Raw genomic sequence first — 19,604 nt, 5'->3', positions numbered from 1 at the left:
CCCCAATGCGGGCAATATGCACTTGCAATGCAAAGTCCTGCAGTATCCAAAGTATCCAAACAGCAATTTATTGCATACCATGTACCAAGATCAGCAATAAAAAAGGCACAATAATAACAGCAGGCATCAGCTGGTAAAATACTGAAAAAATGGCACAGAAATATGAAGCACCAGCTGCGGTCTGCCTCCACTATACACAGAAATAGTCTCCTGCTTCAGGAAGGATCAGCACATGATGACGGATCCCCTGCATGGCAGACAAGGCTCGTGTTGACCCTGCTGGTCATTATTACCGTCATCTGATGACACTTAATTATCTAAAACAAGAAGCAAAATGAGATCATGGAAAATTCTGTACATCCGGCCTACAGAGATGTGCATTGTCCTTTATGTGTTTGTATATAGGGGTACTCCACCGCATATTGGTCTATACACAACCAGCAGATATGTTTAGAGTGGAGGGGAACAAAGCCTAAGAGCTCACTCCGAACACTAATTTATCAGTGCTTGTGTCAAAAAAGTCACATTTTTGTGCCATGTTTGCAGTTTTTGCACAAACACATAGAAAAGTTGCAGACCTCCAGTAACATGTTACATATAAACAAGTCTATATGCAACACTGAAGTGATACAGTTTTTCTAGTCTGGTCTGTATACTTTATGGCCGCCCTTGGACTTTCATTAGAGCCGCAGTGGCATTCAGCATCTCTGTGTGATAAGTAGGAGCCATGACTCTCCATTCATACCTCTCCGCCATGTGACCTGGTCATACATACCCCTGACCCTGCGGTTAGCTCGGCGATGCGATCACTTTTGAGTATGGCTGATAAATATTTCCAGGAGTGCACCATTCTGAGACTTATAGTGTAATCTTTTAGTTTATAGTGTAACCACTCTTTTTCTATCTGAAACTAGAACCTTATGGAACATTTGATAATTCTGTTTCCGGTTTAAAATTACAGTATATGACTGAGCTATGGAATTTCAGTTATTAAGAGTAAATTCATACCTACTTTTATTGTACCCGCTGCAGATTTCCTTCTGTGGATGTGCCCTACCATGTTTGTCAATCTATTTGAATCCGTTGCAGATCCGTGCGTGTGAATGTACCCTTGGTGTACCTGAGATGTATTAGACAGGCTGGGCAGCTTGGTAAACAAGTGCCAATCTCATTGATCAGTGCTTATTTAAATCACTTTACGTTAATCAAATGTCGCTGATTTTTTTTTTTTTTATTTGTGCTGATCTCTATATCTATTACACAGGGCAATTATTAGTCTGTTTATACTGATAATAGGTCCCTAAAGGGGAACTATCAGCAGGTTAGATGCATGTAAGCTGCTGATATGTCCCTACTGCACAGGAGACACCAAAGCGGAAGGTATGTCTCTTACCTTCCTCCTCAGCACCATTCCGGCGCAGTTCGTTTTTTGCTCCACAGTCTGGTGAGACAGTAGGAGCACTGCCCACCCCCCAAAGCACTGATTTAGCCCACCCTAGGCTGGCCCAGTCCATTCATTATCATTAGAAGGGGGGCAGCCGGCTAGGGGTGGATCGGCACTATAGGGGCTCCTAACAGGTGGCCCAGTGCTCCTAACAGTCTCACCAGATTGTGGAGCAAAAGACGTTCGTAAAACGTTCGCAAATTGTTCGCATTGAATAAGACATCGTTCGGTCGTTTGCAATAGATACGAAAATAAATAGCGAAGAAAAACGATCGCAATTACAATCATAAGTAACATTTTCAGGTCTTTCGCAATAGCGGTCGTTTGAGATCGTTAATCGTTAACGATTATGCAAACGATAATCGTGTGGTGGAATACAGGGGAACGGCGCAGAGAAGAGAGGTAAGACACATATCTTCCTCTTTGGTGTCTCCTGTGCAATAAGTACATATTGTCAGGTTAGATTTGTCTAACCTGCTGATAGTTTCCCTTTGGGTTGACAAACAGATAAGGTGACGTATACTGGAGTGCATCTACATCGGGGGCCCATTTAATTCAAAGGGCTGTTTGTAGTTCTAGTGATTATGTTTGGTCTGTTTTGCGGTCGGACGTGTGGCTACTAAAGTAAGGCAGGGTTCACACTGCATATTTGCAATCTGTTTAACCTATCCATTTTTAAATAGTTACTTTGAACTTACACAAAAATCGTCATCTGTTTTTTGTTTTTTTTTATAACGGAAGTTAGTGGAAAAAATGGATCAAAACAGATTGCACACAGTTGCATTTATTTTTTTCATTAAACATATACGTTAAACTGCAAAAATGCAATGTGAACCCAGCCTAAATAGGAATGCCATGGTATATGGTTTGCATAATTTGTATATCAGTGATGTGGTATGAACCTAACCCAAGCCATTCCCTAAATGTGCAGTGTGGAAGCAGACGTTGTACCCCACTATCAACAGCTGCTGTTGTCCATAATACACAGACGATAGCAGCAGCAACAACATCTGGGATTTGATACGACATGAATCCTGCTTATCCTTGTAGATGCCAGGATAATAGTGACTGCGGTTTGTCGGTGGAAGAAGGTCTTCCTCCCCCTATTTGCACTTGTGATCATAGAGGGCTAATGGGTTACCATGACAACCAGAGGCCTAGCCATATCCCTAAGGCCTGCCATGGCTGTATATTGATTAAGCCCCGTCTGTAGTGTTTGGTCAGTGAAAATTGATAGTGGGCTACTATCCAGAATACCATGTCATAGGACAGGAACACCATTCACCATTGCTGTTCTGTATGTGTTCACCAGCATGACTAAATGTGTCCTCATAATATTCATACACTGAGTATTATGTGCTTTTTGTTACTGATAATCCAGATCTATTACAGTATTATAATATATAGCACCTGGGATTTTATGGAATTTCTTTATTACAGTATATTAGCAGTTCGGTAATTCTGGGCTCCAGGATATTAGTCATGGTCACCATCAGAACGCCCTTGTGCGTTGGATTCCCCGGACAGTCCTTGTCTCTGGAAATATCACTTTCCTGTTACACCTCAGTGATTAAGAAATCTTCATCTATGTTACTACATGTCGGAGCTGGATCATTGCTATAACCCTGAGCCTGTAATTGTAGTGGATTTCCGCCCTATAGAATCCTCTAAGCTGAGATACTACACCTAACCTGATGTCCCCAGCTGTTGTAGGACTACAATCATACCTCCCAAGTGTCCCTCATTTGGAGGGACAGTCCCCATGGTGTGGTCCATGCAAATGCAGACAGCTACTAAAAACACATGTATAATCGTTTCCGCAGTTACAGATCTACAATTACAGACAAGGTTACTGATGTGTGAACGGGACATAAGGATGCAGTCATACAGGGTCTTCTGCAGATCCTGCATGTGTAAATGCCTCTTTGCATTAAAAACTATAGAAATGTCTGTAAAATTTTCTTAGAGTGAACCACAAGTGTCCCTCTTAGGCCGCCCAAAAAGTTGGGAGCTATGTACAACTCCCATTGTCCACAGGCTCTAGTACTGCACCTGAACCCATTGTGCCCTACCTGTAGAGTGAGATCCTGCATCTAACACCATTTCCATGTTGTGAAACTACAACTCTCATCATGCAAAAGCTGTCAGTTTTAGTTTTGCAACAGCTGGAGTGTAACAAGTTGAGGAAGAAAAACATGACTATATTTTACTTCTAACCTATCATGTCCTACTAATAAAGGTGCAGGAAGCTGAGATCAAGGGAATTGTTTGATAGGATCCAGAGATTCCAGTAGTGACTCTGCAATGTGAATTTTCGTACTTAAAATTCGAAACCTCGAGAACCTTATCATGTCTTGCTGCACTCTGCTGTATTGCATTATTGTAGATGTAGTGATTATACCAGGCACAGCATAGTGCTGTGTAGAAAGAACCCATGGAGGCCAGCTGTGAGAAGCAATGTAATGCAGCCAGAGATATAACATGGTGTCAGCAGAATTTTAAATGCAGCTCTTGAGTACAATTCTAGTATTTTCATGTCAGTGGTGAAGAATCCTGGACAGGTGGAGCTCTGCTTTTATGAAAAGTACAATAAAACGTTCTTGATCTTTTGTTTTTGACCTTGTGATCTTTGGACAGAGTTCTGCTTTCTTTGGACTGGGGACTGTAGTGCATTGGCAGGAGTCTGTAACTTTCCACTGGTTCCCGGTGACCTAGCACTGGATGGCGTGACGTGGAGCGTGAAGTGGAGTCGGATCATGATGCATTATGGATGAGCATTCAGCTGTGTTTACTTTCTCTAGCCGCACTGCAGGGTCACCAGGCCGCTACCTCTGAAGTCTTAACTCCTGTTGATTCTGCAAGCTGTGCGTAAAGGGAAAATGTTGGCTAGGTATAGTGCCCCCTACTGACAGGGTAGTTATAAAGTACTGATATTACTCCTGTAATCGTAGTGTCTTATACTGGGTGTAATGATTCAAACTTGTACCTAAAGGGTCCTGTATAAATATAAATACTGTACTTTATACATAGGTACATGTTTAGACAGTACTTTCCATATAGTGTACCAGGGTATACACTATCCCCTGATCCCCCACCCTTATGTCTGGTGATCCAGAGCCATCCCAGATGGGAACACTGGATGCAATAAGCTGGATCTTTGGCATCCAGTGTTGCACTGTGCCCACTATGGAGAACGGTGCTGGACCTTCCTACTACTTCACATGGTTGCCATTCTGCTCACAGTGCAATATGACAACCTGGTACATGGAGCATAAAATGATCATAGGTTCCCTTAAAAGGAGTTATCCAGATTAGAAAAAACACAGATGCTTTCTTGCAAAAACAGCACCACCCCTGCCTTATGGTGGTTTTACACGGAACTATTTATCGTTCGAATTTGCACGATAACGGTCAAATTCGAACGATAATCGTACGTGTAAACGCAGCAAACGATCAAGCGACGAGCGATTATTTTTGTTTGAAATCGTTTATTTTGATCTTTCAACAACTTCTCAAATCGTCGTTGATCGTTCGCAAAAAATTTGCAGATCGTTCCATGCAAACAGTCTTTCAACGATTTCACTTATGTATGAGATAGGCTTAAGCGATCGCAAAACGATTTTTCCGTACGGTGTAACGTTCTATGTAAACGCTGATTGTTATGAAAAAAACATTGTTCATTCTAAATCGTTAATCGTGCGATCGGGCGAATTATCGCTCTGTGTAAAAGTACCATTAGGTTGTGTGTGGTATTACAGGTCAGCTTCATTCATTTCAGTGAAACTGAGCTGCAAAACCCACACCCAAACTGAGGACAAGAGTGGTGCTGTATCTGAAAGAACCATATGTTTTTTATAACCCTGGACAACCTCTTTATGTAGTTTAAGTATTCTTCTTGAACTCACCATTTTCTTGCCTTGATCCTTTTTTGTCTTAACAAAGAATAAATCACAAATCATTTACAGATTGTCTGACATGTTGCAGCATCTCTGTTATATACACCCCATCCCTCCCTGTATTGTTGGTGTGTGCACTTTTCTAGTTTCTTTTAATGCAGGGGTGTGAAACCTGTGGCCTCCAGCTGCTGCAAAATTACAATTTCCATCATGCCAAAGCTTTTAGCTGTTCAGACATGATGGGTATTGTAGTTCTGCAGCAGCTGGAAGACTACAGGATTGACGCCTGTGCACTAACCGAATTCATACTTTATTTTTGACCAGTTGCAATTCTGGGCCACTGTTGCGCACCCCAATATGAGTCACTGGGGGCCATTAATCATATGTATCTGGCACAGTGTCATGCAGCCTTAATGCCAGCGTGAACAGAGCTTTATGGCAATGAGTGAACCCTTGAAAATATGTGTGAATTTCCTAATACAAAGTCGCATTCTCCTTTACAAAAGGGAATAAGTCTCAAGGCTACAAGAAAATTACCATTCCATTATAAACGGAAAACCAACATTTTAAAGGTTCATTCATCTGTAATTGTAATGGATTTTTTTTTTACCTGCCCCATGCCTTTAGGGTGGGTTCACACTACCGGAATCAGCTCCGGTTCCTGGTGCTATCATTTTGAATAGGTTTACATACTCACAACGGAATTTTCATTCCACTGCGAGTATGTGAAGCCTCATTAAAGAGTCACTGTCGTATTTTTTATTAAATTTTTATTTTTTTGCAGAAATCAATAGTCCAGGTGATTTTAAGAAACTTTGTAGTTTGGTTTATTAGGCAAATATGCCATTATCTGCATTCAAAAAGCCTTTTCCCAGCCCCCCCCCCCCCTCCTCTTTTCCATTCACTGCAAAATATCAGGAAATTGTGACTTGTTGCATCAGACACAACCCTGTCTGATCTATAGAGAGGGGAGGGGGGAAGGAGGAAGTTAGTCGGCAGCAGAGAGCAGAGTACAAAGGATTACACAATGCAGAGGTGGGTGACAGCGCGTTCAGAGGTCTGTGCTGACTGTCAGAGGAGATAGCCGGATGATTAACTGTAGATTAGCTCTTTTTTGTCCTGTTTTGCCTCATCTCTTTTCACCCCTCCCCTCTCCATAAGCAAGTCATGAAGAAAACAGTTTTTTCATGATAAAAATGCATTTTTTTTGGCTAATAATTGGCTAATTAATTTCTGGAAAAAAAAAAATGAAACGACAGTGAAACTTTAAGCCACTGCAGCCTGGTGACTACTTTACCGGTCAGTGCTCCGGCCTGCTTCTGTGACTCATGGCTCCCTGACGTCCCACTTACGTGCGATGTCCCGCCGCATCTACTGATTGGCTGAGCAGGATGCCAGGAGCCACAGGAGCAGGCCAGAATGCAGACTGGTAAAGTATTCACCAGGCTGCTGGGAGTTAAGGGGGATGGCGCTTTACATACTCCCAGCAGAATGAAAATTCTGCAACAAATATATAAACCTATTCAAAATATCAGTACATGGAATTGCATCGGAACTTGCTGTGGAACTCTGCTGTGTGAATTCTGCTGTGATTCGCTACATGTGAACCCACCCTTAAAGTGATTCTATCAGCGGTGTTCCAGACTGCTGACACTGTTAGCTATTAGTACAAGGAGACACATGGTACCGTGATACCATATATCCAACTGTGCTTCTATCACTGAGCCGCGTCATCAGCTCCTCAGCCGTCCGAAGATGACGTTTGGCACAAGATGGCGGATGGCCTCGACACGGATCAGGTAATGTATAATGCACCACACACTTCCGGGTACACGGGCGGGGGTGGTGGGACACGGGGAAGGGGGCGATTCACAGACATAACATACATTACAAAGTTGTATAACTTTGTAATGTGTGTTATTCTGTGAATAACTTTTTAGCGCCGCACTACCCCTTTAAGTGCTGTAGATTGTGACACCTACTTGCTCCCCTTTCCTATCCCGATCACTGCTTGACTGACAGTCAGCTGGAGCCCCAAGTAGGGATGGGAGGTGGAGCAAGTAGGTGATACAACCCTGAGCACTTTAGAGGGGTTGTCAAGCACTACAAAAACATGGCCACTTTTTCCCTTACTCTTTTCCTTTATAGAGCGCTTACACAGACAGACAGGGGCGTAACTACGCTATAGCAGCCATAGCCGCATCAGGGGGCCCCATGGCCTGCTCCTGCAATACACTGGGCCCCCTGAGCCGTCATCATTTGCAGCACCGGGTGGCCCTGCTGGTCTCCTGGGTTTTGCAAATGTCCCTTTAACTGCAAGCACTCCTGACCAGAGCTAGCAGTTATGTAGTTATGACTTCACTTGACCGTTTAGTGGTCGGGGGGGGGGGGGGCCCGCCCAATCAAAAGTTTGCTATGGGGCCCAGCCATTTCTAGCTACACCCCTGCAGACAGATTTATCTGACAAATTTTGGAAGCCAAAGCCAGTAATGGATTTGAGAAGAGAAGAAATCTCAGTCTTTCCTTTATGATCTGATCTCTGTTTATAGTCTGTTCCTGGTTTTGGCTTCAAAAATCTGTCAGATAAATCTCACTGTGTAAACGCACCAATCACTCGTGTGGTTTGCAATTAAGCTCCATTTACTTTAAAGGAACTGAGTTTTAAAACCCCAACCAAACTGGAGACAAGAGTGGTGCAAAAGTGACCATGTTTTTGTAGTGCTGGATAACCCCTTTAACGGTCTGTTCACACGTACAGACTCGCTGCGTAAAACTCGCACAGAACTCGCATCAAACTCCCATAAAAGTAGCTGCGTTTTTGTGGTGTTGAACTTGCCTGTATAAATGATGTGAAAATCAAAAGTCGCATGTAAAAATCGCAAAAATCGCACCAAACAGGCAGTAAGAATACACATACATTGACTTGATAGCAATCAGTATCGCTGTGAATTTATGTGCGAGAAACTCACAGCGATAAATACGCAGCGAGTCTGTACGTGTGAACAGACCCTAAGGGCTTGGAAACACTTCTTTGACTTGCACAGGGAATACAAGTATTTTTTACATTCTGGAAGTACAGACAGATATATGAAAGGTACCATGTGTCTCCTTTTGTCAGCAGTGGGAAATGAGAATCCCTTCTGACAGATTCCCTTTCAGCTTCTCCCTTTCCAGGGACTGTGTGTTTGCCTTTATCCTGCATGTTTCATGTGTCTTTCTCTTGTGTGTTTTATTCTCTCATCTAGCACAAGATGTCAGTGGTTATAGCGGTCAGCGCAGATGCCTTTACGGAGGTATTGAAATGCACAAGAGCTTTTGCACTAAAAAAAAAACCAAAGGATTCGGCTTTTTGCTGCATGAATATCTAATTCTATTAACTGCTTTGTAACCACTACCGAGCATTTGCTGCAATGTAAAAGTGCCATGGTGCTCTTTACATTGAAATAGTAACTCACACAGTTTATTCCTTTTAGGCTATGTTCCCACAATGTAAGTTCTGTAGTAATCCCGGCCGTTGTTGCAACGGCCGTGATTAGTACGGAACTTAAGTTGTGCTGATGGCTGAGGGAATATACACAAAGTATACACTCCAGCCGGGATCCCCAGCGGCCCCTCAAAAAACTGACATGTCAGTTTTCTGCTGCCGCTATTCATTCAAGAGCGGCCGCAGAAAACCCTGTAAGTTCACACAATGAAGTGTGCAGCTCCGGCCGCACACTCCATTGTGTGCAGTGTGGAATTCTGATGCAGGCGCGCACGGATGCATTTAAATTCAGCGGCGGTAAAGATCATCTGGCCAGTACTGCAGTTCTGGCCGAGATCATATTTTCTGAGACCGGCCATCCGTGACCCAGCTGGGCCAGCTCCTTTACATATATGAAATCTTGCTGTTAGGCTACACTTGAAGACACTGTCATACCTACTAAATAGCCTTCCAATATGTCAATCAGAACCTGGAAAATTTCACTCTGAAGCTCAAAACTTCTTTCCAAGAAAAAAAAAAAAAATAGTTAGCAATTTTAGACATATTTTTACTCTACAGAGCTTCTTTTGGATATGCTATCAGCATTCTCCATATGTTTTATGTATATCAGGCCTTTGCAATTTTCATGCCACAGGCTTCGCTCAAGATGCGTATTTTGATAAGTATAATGGTCATACAGGAGCATAAAGATTTAGGCCAGGTTCAGACTATGTAACTGTGCGGCTGTATTTGCGGCTGTAATTGTGCGGCGGTATTTTTGGTGGTTCATGCGTACGCTGGAAAGTATAGGATATACGGCTGCACAGTGCACACTATGTATGAATCTACGGCCCGATCGTAAACGGACCCGTAAAAAATGAACAAGACCATTGTTTGCGGCTGGAAATGCGGCCGTGGATTCACAGGCGGTCCGTACGGAGTACTTCAAAAATAGCCGGCAATGATGCCGAATGCCGATGCCTCTAATAGTTAATATATTAAATTAATAAAACACATTCTCTTTGTAATAAAGTCCCTTTCGTTGGTCAATAATTTAATTCTAACGAATCCATCATTTTGCAATTAAATATACTGTTAAAATAAATAGATATATAAATAAATGTATATTTATATATTTATTTTTTGACAGTATATTTAATTGCACAATGATGGATTCGTTAGAATTAAATTATTGACCAACGAAACTGAATTTATTTCAACGAAAATGTGTTTTATTAATTAAATATTAATTAGTACAGGAAGCTCCATAAGCCGTTAATTCATATGCCGGCAATAGAGCTTTCTGTACTAATCATCACTTTACTTTAATGAAAACATCAAATGTTTCTTCTAATTATGTTATCACAATAGCATTATTAGAAGAAACATTTAGAATTATATGTGCGCTCAGCTGATTGGCTGATCGGCTCAGCGCACGTATAATGAGCCGGTCCGCAGCACAGTGACTTCATTGTGCTGCGGACCAGCGAAGAGGACACATCGGGGTGAGTATAGAGCTCTCCCCACCCCCTCCCCAGCACTGCACCCCTCCCAGCAAGGAAGGGGGGGTCAGTTAACCCCTTCCTTGCTGGGATGGGTGCAGTCTGACATCAGTCTGGCCCCCAAGGGGTTAAGGGGGATGCAATACATCCTCCCTTAACCCCTTGGGGGCCAGACTGTAAGCAGCGATCTGTAAAGATGCTGCATACTGTAAGGTGCACAACACCGCTCACAATGATGGGTGTTGTGCTCCTGTTTGTGTGTTTTTTGTGTGTTTCTCCCTTTTTGTTTTTCAGATATCGGTATCCTGTGGATTACGTCGGATTCCGTGGACTACTTCGATGACCAGCGTTTTTTTAATGTTTTTTTTTTTATAAAATGGTAAATGAGGGGTGTGGAGGTGTTTTTATTTGAATAAAAGTTTTTTTTAACTTGTGTCTTGTCTTTATTTCTTTACTTTATAGACTTAGTAGTGGAAGCCGTCTAATAGAAGGAATCCATTACTAAGTTGGGGCCTAGTGTTAGCCGGTATAAAATGGCTAACACTAACCCCCTATTATTACCCCAGTACCCAATGCCACCAGGGGTACTGGGAAGAGCCGGGTGCCAGCGGTCCAGGAGCGTCAAAATTGGCGCTCCTGGACCGGGCTGCAGCAGGCTGGTAAGATTTAGGCTGGGGAGGGCCTAAACCAATGGCTCTTCCCACCCTGGTGTTACCAGGCTGCTGTCGTTTGGTTTTTAACCCGGCTGGTTATAAAAATAGGGGGGACCCTATGCGTTTTTTTTTAAATAAATAAATAATTTAAAAAAAACGCATAGGGTCCCCCCTATTTTTATAACCAGCCGGGTTAAAAACCAAACGACAGCAGCCTGGTAACACCAGGGTGGGAAGAGCCATTGGTTTAGGCCCTCCCCAGCCTAAATCTTACCAGCCTGCTGCCGCCCGGTCCAGGAGCGCCAATTTTGACGCTCCGGGTCCACTGGCACCCGGCTCTTCCCAGTACCCCTGGTGGCATTGGGTACTGGGGTAATAATAGGGGGTTAGTGTTAGCCATTTTATACCGGCTAACACTAGGCCCCAACTTAGTAATGGATTCCGTCTATTAGACGGCTTCCACTACTAAGTCTATAAAGTAAAGAAATAAAGACAAGACACAAGTGAAAAATTTTTTTTATTCAAATAAAAACACCCCCACACCCCTCATTGACCATTTTATTTAAAAAAAACATTAAAAAAACGCTGGTCATCGACGTAGTCCACGGAATCCGACGTAATCCACAGGATACCGATATCTGAAAAACAAAAAGGGAGAAACACACAAAAAACACACAAACAGGAGTACAACACCCATCATTGTGAGCGGTGTTGTGCTCCTTACAGTATGCAGCATCTTTACAGATCGCTGCTTACAGTCTGGCCCCCAAGGGGTTAAGGGAGGATGTATTGCATCCCCCTTAACCCCTTGGGGGCCAGACTGATGTCAGACTGCACCCATCCCAGCAAGGAAGGGGTTAACTGACCCCCCCTTCCTTGCTGGGAGGGGTGCAGTGCTGGGGAGGGGGTGGGGAGAGCTCTATACTCACCCCGATGTGTCCTCTTCGCTGGTCCGCAGCACAATGAAGTCACTGTACTGCGGACCGGCTCATTATATGTGCGCTGAGCCGATCAGCCAATCAGCTGAGCGCACATATAATTCTAAATGTTTCTTCTAATAATGCTATTGTGATAACATAATTAGAAGAAACATTTGATGTTTTCATTAAAGTAAAGTGATGATTAGTACAGAAAGCTCTATTGCCGGCAATATGAATTAACGGCTTATGGAGCTTCCTGTACTAATTAATATTTAATTCATAAAACACATTTTCGTTGAAATAAATTCAGTTTCGTTGGTCAATAATTTAATTCTAACGAATCCATCATTGTGCAATTAAATATACTGTCAAAAAATAAATATATATATAAATATACATTTATTTATATATCTATTTATTTTAACAGTATATTTAATTGCAAAATGATGGATTAGTTTAAATTTAATTATTGAACAACGAAAGGGACTTTATTACAACGAAAATGTGTTTTATTATTTTAATAGATTAACCATGAGAGGCATCGGCATTACTGCAGAGGATCGCAAACCCCGGTAATAGCAATTCATGTAAACTGTGTTCCCTGCTTTCCCAGATGCATCCAGAGGTGTTTGCATCACTTTCTTAAGATTTTATTTGTTATTTTTAGTTGAACCAGATTTCAAAGTAAAGGACCGTATGTTTTGAGCCGCATGTTTTTCCCACGGCCGGAGTTTCATCCGCACATTTACAGCCGCATAAAAAATACAGCCGCACAGTTACATAGTGTGAACCTAGCCTTAAACTGTTTTGCAGCTCATGGTAGCCTAATGAATGGCAATGCTGGGAGTTCTAAAGTCCAATCCGTAGGAACGTGGGAGTAAGGCCTTAGATTTTAACCTCATTGACCTGACCTTATTCTGGACCCTGTAAATATGCCAACCATAGAAAAATCCCCCTGATACCTGTAATCCTGAACATCAAAGCCCGTACTGTGTGTGTGCGTCAGGAAGTCACTGTCTCCTATTATTGTCGCGAAAGTAGTAGGAAGGAAATGCCAACTCCGCCATCCCACTTACATATTACAAGGGGAATTATTTATTTAAATTTATTATTCTTGGATCGTAACTTTTTGCCGCCAGATTGTCCTTACTTGACCCTTACAACAAACTACGACAAACCTTTATTTAAAGTGAAAGAATTGACCTGAAAATCATAGCAAACAAATAAAAGCTATAGCAATGCATCAATAATAGGATAACACTGTAAAGGCAGGGAATGAGCTGCGACATACCTTTTGATACTTTTGGGTTACTTGGCCAATGGGCCACATAGATCAGTATACGTATTGAGTGGCTCGCCATTTTTTAAGTGTTACTTTCGCTTAATTTCTTTGGTGGACAGTGTCACCTAGGCAGGCCATCACGGCAGGTGGACCCCATCTCCCTGCTGAGGAAATGGCCCAACTGCCATGGTGACCCCGCCTAGGTGACACTGTCCACCAAAGAAATGAAGTGATTTCAGAGCAGAAAGAAGACAAGTTTTATACAGGTATATATGGAATGTACAGCATCTACCCTTGTGAATAGTACGGAGAACTACACATAGAGTAAGTGGGAGGGTGACAGTATCACTTTAGAAAGTCTGCTTCCTGCTTTTGTGGATGACAACCCCTTTAAGACTCAGAATCCCTTTTAGGTTGAGTTCCCCTTTAAAGGGGTATGGCAGCAAAAATATATTTATTTATATTTTCAAATCAACTGGTGTCAGAAAGTTATACAGATTTGTAAATTACTTCTGTTTAAAAATCTCCAGTCTTCCAGTACTTATCAGCTGTACGTCCTGGAGGAAGTGGTATATTCTGTCCAGTCTGACACAGTGCTCTCTGCTGCCACCTCTGTCCATAGAATCCCCATGGAAAACCTGTTCTGCTCTGGGCAGTTCCTGACATGGACAGAGGTGGCAGCAAGAATACATCACTTCATGCAGGACATACAGCAGATGATAAGTACTGAAAGACTTGAGATTTTTTAAATAGATGTAATTTACAAATCTCTGCAACTTTGTAGTACCAGTTGATTTGGAAATAAAAAAAATAATTGAGGGAATATCCCTTTAAGTCTGAAAATTACTTGAAGCAAAATTGATGTGGCTAGTGATTTTGCTGTTTTACTAGAGACAAAGGCCGAAAAATTCACATGACATAGGATTCAATCACAAAACATTCCCATTACCCATCGCCTGATCCCAGCTGTTTTTTTTTTTTTAAAAAGTGTTTTCCAAGAGTTTGCTCCAAAATCTCTAACAAGGGTCACTTGTGTGAGGAGCGTGCATGCAAAGCATCGATACGCCTTTCCTGGGAACAGAGGCCGCTCCACATAGGATATCATCTGCTGTAGGACACACTTCCTAAATGTGATAAATGTGATGTACTGAACCCTGTTCTGATTCCCCTCTCTGGGGTTAATTGGATTAGGCCGCAGTGCAGCAGGAGGTGAGCGCTGCTGGAGAGGAAGCGGCGTCCGGTGACTGCGCACAATGTATGGAAAAGTGGCCTAATCCTGCCTGAAAAGTCCAAGCATGAGGATGGTAATCCTGCTTCGTCCTGCTGTAAATCCGGTGCTCTGTGTATTCCATTGTTGTAGTGACAGTCGGATTCTATTACCTCTGACCTGGTCTCATAGAGTGAAAGCTTATACAGCTAAATCATAAAAGAGTGGTCTGTGAATATCCTGAACCAGCTAACCTGCAAAGCCAGCCTCATCTGATATAATTACAACAGGTGCCGCTGTGTACCAGAATATAACTACTATAATAGACATAATAAGGAAAAAAGTGCAGCACTCACCCATATCCGTGAAGCAGTTTGATGCTTCAAGCGCATGACCTTCTTCTTCCTCGCCGAAAGAAGGGCATGCGTCTGAAATGGACATCCCAGGACATGCGCCTACACCTGTATGTCTTCCTTTCTGATAACTGCCCATGCTAAAATAAATTAAACTGCTTCACAGATACTGGTTGCCGAGTGCTAGACTTTTTTTTTTTGCTTATCGTGACTATATTGCAAACTTACCCTCTGTCTAAGACCACTGACATCAACCCTATAGCAATCGTTCCTGGTCCACTTATTGAACTGTATACAGATTGTGTGTACATGAGCAGTTGGTGCGGTCACCTGTTTCTACTTATGCTATGACTACTATAATACTGCCTCCTATGTACAAGGATATAACTACTATAATACTGCCCCATATATACAAGAATATAACTACTATAATACTGCCTCCGATGTACAAGAATATAACTACTATAATACTGCTCCTATATACAAGAATATAACTACTATAAAACTGCTCCTATATACAAGAATATAACTACTATAAAAGTGCTCCTGTATACAAGAATATAACTACTATAATACTGCCCCCTATATACAGGAATATAACTTCTATAATACTGCCCCCTATACAAGAATATAACTACTATAATACTGTTCCTATATACAAGAATATAACTACTATAATATTGCTCCTATATACAAGAATATAACTACTATAATACTGCCTCCTATATACAAGACTATAACTACTATAAAACTGCTCCTATATACAAGAATATAACTACTATAATAGTGCTCCTGTATACAAGAATATAACTATTATAATACTGCCCCCTATATACAAGAATATAACTACTATAATACTGCACCCTATATACAAGAATATAACTACTATAATACTGCTCCCTATGTATAAGACTATAACTACTATAATACTGCCCCCTATATACAAGAATATAACTACTATAAAACTGCTCCTATATACAAGAATATAACTACTATAATAGTGCTCCTGTATACAAGAATATAACTATTATAATACTGCCCCCTATATACAAGAATATAACTACTATAATACTGCCCCCTATATACAAGAATATAACTACTATAATACTGCTCCCTATGTATAAGACTATAACTACTATAATACTGCCCCCTATATACAAGAATATAACTACTATAATACACCAACTGGAGAGAATGGAACGGCTGCACATCCCATCTATGGCTGATACTAATGCCGCTAGGCCTATATTAAAAATCAACACCAGAGTGTCTGTATATGAATTGATCAAGCCATATTGCCCCGTGTACCACCGCGCAGGTCCTCTGGTCCACACGGGTCCCTACGCTAACTCCACACCGTGTCGGTCAGTGACCGCCAACCCAACCCGCTGACCGACATGGTGTGGAGTTAGCGTAGGGACCCGTGTGGACCAGAGGACCTGCGCGGTGGTACACGGGGCAATATGGCTTGATCAATTCATATACAGACACTCTGGTGTTGATTTTTAATATAGGCCTATCGGCATTAGTATCAGCCATAGATGGGATGTGCAGCCGTTCCATTCTCTCCAGTTCGTGTCATAACTACTATAATACTGCCCCCTATATACAAGAATATAACTACTATAATACTGCCCCTATATACAAGAATATAACTACTATAATACTGCTCCTATATACAAGAATATAACTGCTATAATACTGCTCCTATATACAATATAACTACTATGTACTTCTACTCTTTTTTTTTTTTTTTTGTATGAACTTCCCCTCTAGTCAGATGCCAGATTATATCACCCTCTAAGCAGAATACCGCCGATTGTGCACACTCTGGAGAGAGAGTGGAAAGCACCTTGAAATCCCATTATTCACACTTCCCATGCAAACAACAAAGCTGGATGGAAAGAACAGAGACACCTGAGGAAGCGGCCGCGGCTCATGAGCTCCTGGTGTTGACTCTTGTAGTTAACACTGGCTGATCATATCTGTCCCGGGATCCCCTGTGGATAATCACATCCACTATAGCCGTAATCCCAGACACAAATAAAGCGCACTCACACAATACACCTTCCGGCATCAGCACAAAGTGACTAAAGCTACTCAGAAAAGGCTGATTAATACAATTATCATTATTTAAATTAGTTTTTTTCTTTAGAATTCTAAAATATTTATAGAAAAATCTGGAGGATGTTCATTATCTTCCGATTAACGTTGTGTTGCTCATTCTTCCTGCCTGGAATATAGACGCCCATGTTTTTTTGTTTAATTATTTGGTTTTATTATTATTGTTTTATACTTTGTGTCGCTTGCTATAAATATAATAACACTAGTATAATAATAGCTTTTATTTGATCATTTGTCACAGTTTTATTGTGGAAAATTCACTTAGGTGCCAAGGTCACCAGTAAGGCTGTGACTGCGCATTTACAGTAAAGGGAAGTAAAACTCTAGGTGCAAAAATTCCAGTTTTGCAACACTTTTATTGTGATTTTTCATCCCGACTTATCCATATAATCCTTATAATAGTGACAGCGAGAGAACTCCCAAATTTAGTGACAACCACAAGATCCCATAGAAAAACTAGCCACATGACCCTCATAACAGTGACAACCGCAAGATGCAATAGCTGGCGGTGTATTTGGGAGTTCTCATGACTCCTATAACAGTGACAGCTAAAGGACCCCTGAAATACAGTGCCTGTCCCAAGACCATATCCTAGGTGAGCCACATGACCCCCATTACTACCAGAAGATCCCCATAACAGTAAGGCTGCATTCACACGTTCCTTGAAGTTGTCCGTGCTCACGGACAATTTTACAGCCCATTGCTTTCTATTGGGCTATGCAGACGTTCCGTGATTGCATGGATCCGTGATCTGTGCCGTTAAAAAATAGGACATGTCATTACTCTGAACAGATGCATGGAAAGGATTCCCCATAGAAATCAATGAGATCCGTGTTTTTCACGGATGTACATGGATGTGACATCCGTGTTCATCTGTGAAAAACACAAACGTGATGTAATCAATGTGATTTAAAATGCTTTAAAGAGATCCGTAAAAAACACAGAGACGGATGCAAAACGGATGACAACACGGACGGTTTTGCACAGACTAGGAGGCAGCTAGCAGACCAGAATCAGGGACGAGGAAAAATACTGAACGTGTGAATGCAGCCTAACAGCAAATGGACCCCAAATATTATACTAGCCCCATGAACCATTTAGTGTAATGGCTAGAGTACCCTGAAATGCGTTGTCACCGGACCCCAATAATTGTGACAGCCACAATTTGGAATTTGGAATTCTTCAGCCATCACTTTCACATGACCCCCATAACAGTAACAGAAAAAGGTCCCGAAAATACTGTGCTAGTCACAAGATCCAATAAGTGGGATGTCAGAACTTCAAAACACAGTTTCTGCAGAATTACCAAATACAGTACTAGCCACAAGACCCAGTAACAGGCATAGTGTTTGTCCGTTCTCTTGCTGTCATCCTTATTGGGTCTATAGGCTTGCACATATTTGGGATTCTTTAGCTGGAACTGTAATGGGAGTCATGTGAATGGCACTGTATCTCAGTGTTTTCTTGCTGTATCAGTGACAGCAAAAGGTCTCCGCATACCATGATGGCGGGAAGACACCCTGCAACATGCAGAAATGACCCCTTAAAGGGGGTATCCAGCGAAAATCTTTTTCCTTTAAATCAACTAGTTTCAAAAAAGTTATATAGATTTGTAATTTGCTTCTTTGAAAAAAATTCTTCCAGTATCAGCTGCTGTTTGTTCTGCAGGAAGTAGGGTTTTATTTTCAGTCTGACACAGCTCCCTCTGCTGCCACCCCTGTCCGAGACAGGAACTGTTCAGAGCAGAAGAGGATTTCTATGAGGATTTGCTACTGATCTGGACAGTTCCTGTCTCGGACAGAGGTGTCAGCAGAGAGCACTGTGCAAGACTGGAAAAAATACACCACTTCCTGCAGAACATAAAGCAGCTGATAAGTATGAAAATACTTGAGATTTTTAAATAGAAGTAAATTACAAATCTATATAACTTTCTGACACCAGTTGATTTTAAAGAAAATGATTTTTACTGAATAACCCCTTTAATAGCCTTAGGACGCTCAGAACTCCAATCCATAATTGCAGTACTATGTTCCATTGTAAAACCTAGTACTTTTGTCCCCAGCAGCACACCATTGTGGATATACAGATGCTGTATAGTGTAGAATATAGTCCGATTTTTCTGACCTCTGTGTAGATATCTTTGTTCTTAGTTTTCATTTCCAATATCTGCAAAAACAATGAAGTCACTGGGCTCCTCACCAACTAAACACTTAAGTTATCAGATTCTTAATTCCTGCTGATCAGCTGCATCGGAAACATACAGTGTGCTGCCTTGGCCACAGCCCAAACCTCTCAGGACTCCTAACCTTATTACAGCGATGGCTTAATAATATTTAAAGGGCCATTCCACTCAAACAGTGGAACTTTCATGTGCCTGTAAATTGTTCTGTGACTTTAGTTCATGCTGTTGTTCTCGAGCTGCATTTTCTACTAAACAGTCCTATGTATATGCTTGTAGGTGCTTGTATATGCTTGTATTTATACTGTAGGTAACCCCAGGAGATCATTAATGACATTACAAGGGGTTCCCTGTGCCGAGGCAATCAGAGAAGACACCATCTATATCTTCTTTGTATGTCACTCCATACAGATCACTGCTAACTGTTATTTAAGGGCTCCGCAGGGTCACCAGGGAACACATAGCTCATGTGCACCCTGACACTATAGTAAGCAAAAATGATGACAATTAAAGTAAAATACAAGTTTTAAGGACACCCATTATTATTGGAAGGAAGTATTGTTTCTCATTGAAGAAACACA

The 19,604-nt window shown here is 41.6% G+C and overlaps 1 protein-coding gene across 1 annotated transcript in view; it reads left to right on the top strand.

Annotated features, from left to right (window-relative positions):
* EHD3 (EH domain containing 3) overlaps window positions 1-19,604 on the top strand; it is a 44,819-nt gene that overhangs the window by 16,215 nt on the left and 9,000 nt on the right. The gene's annotated exons all lie outside the window — the stretch shown is intronic.

Source organism: Dendropsophus ebraccatus, chromosome 15 (assembly GCF_027789765.1).
Source record: "Dendropsophus ebraccatus isolate aDenEbr1 chromosome 15, aDenEbr1.pat, whole genome shotgun sequence".
In the NCBI taxonomy this organism is placed as follows: Eukaryota; Metazoa; Chordata; class Amphibia; order Anura; family Hylidae; genus Dendropsophus; species Dendropsophus ebraccatus.
The sequence above is the reverse complement of the archived record's forward strand: the minus strand, read 5'-3'. Positions and strand labels throughout refer to the sequence as shown.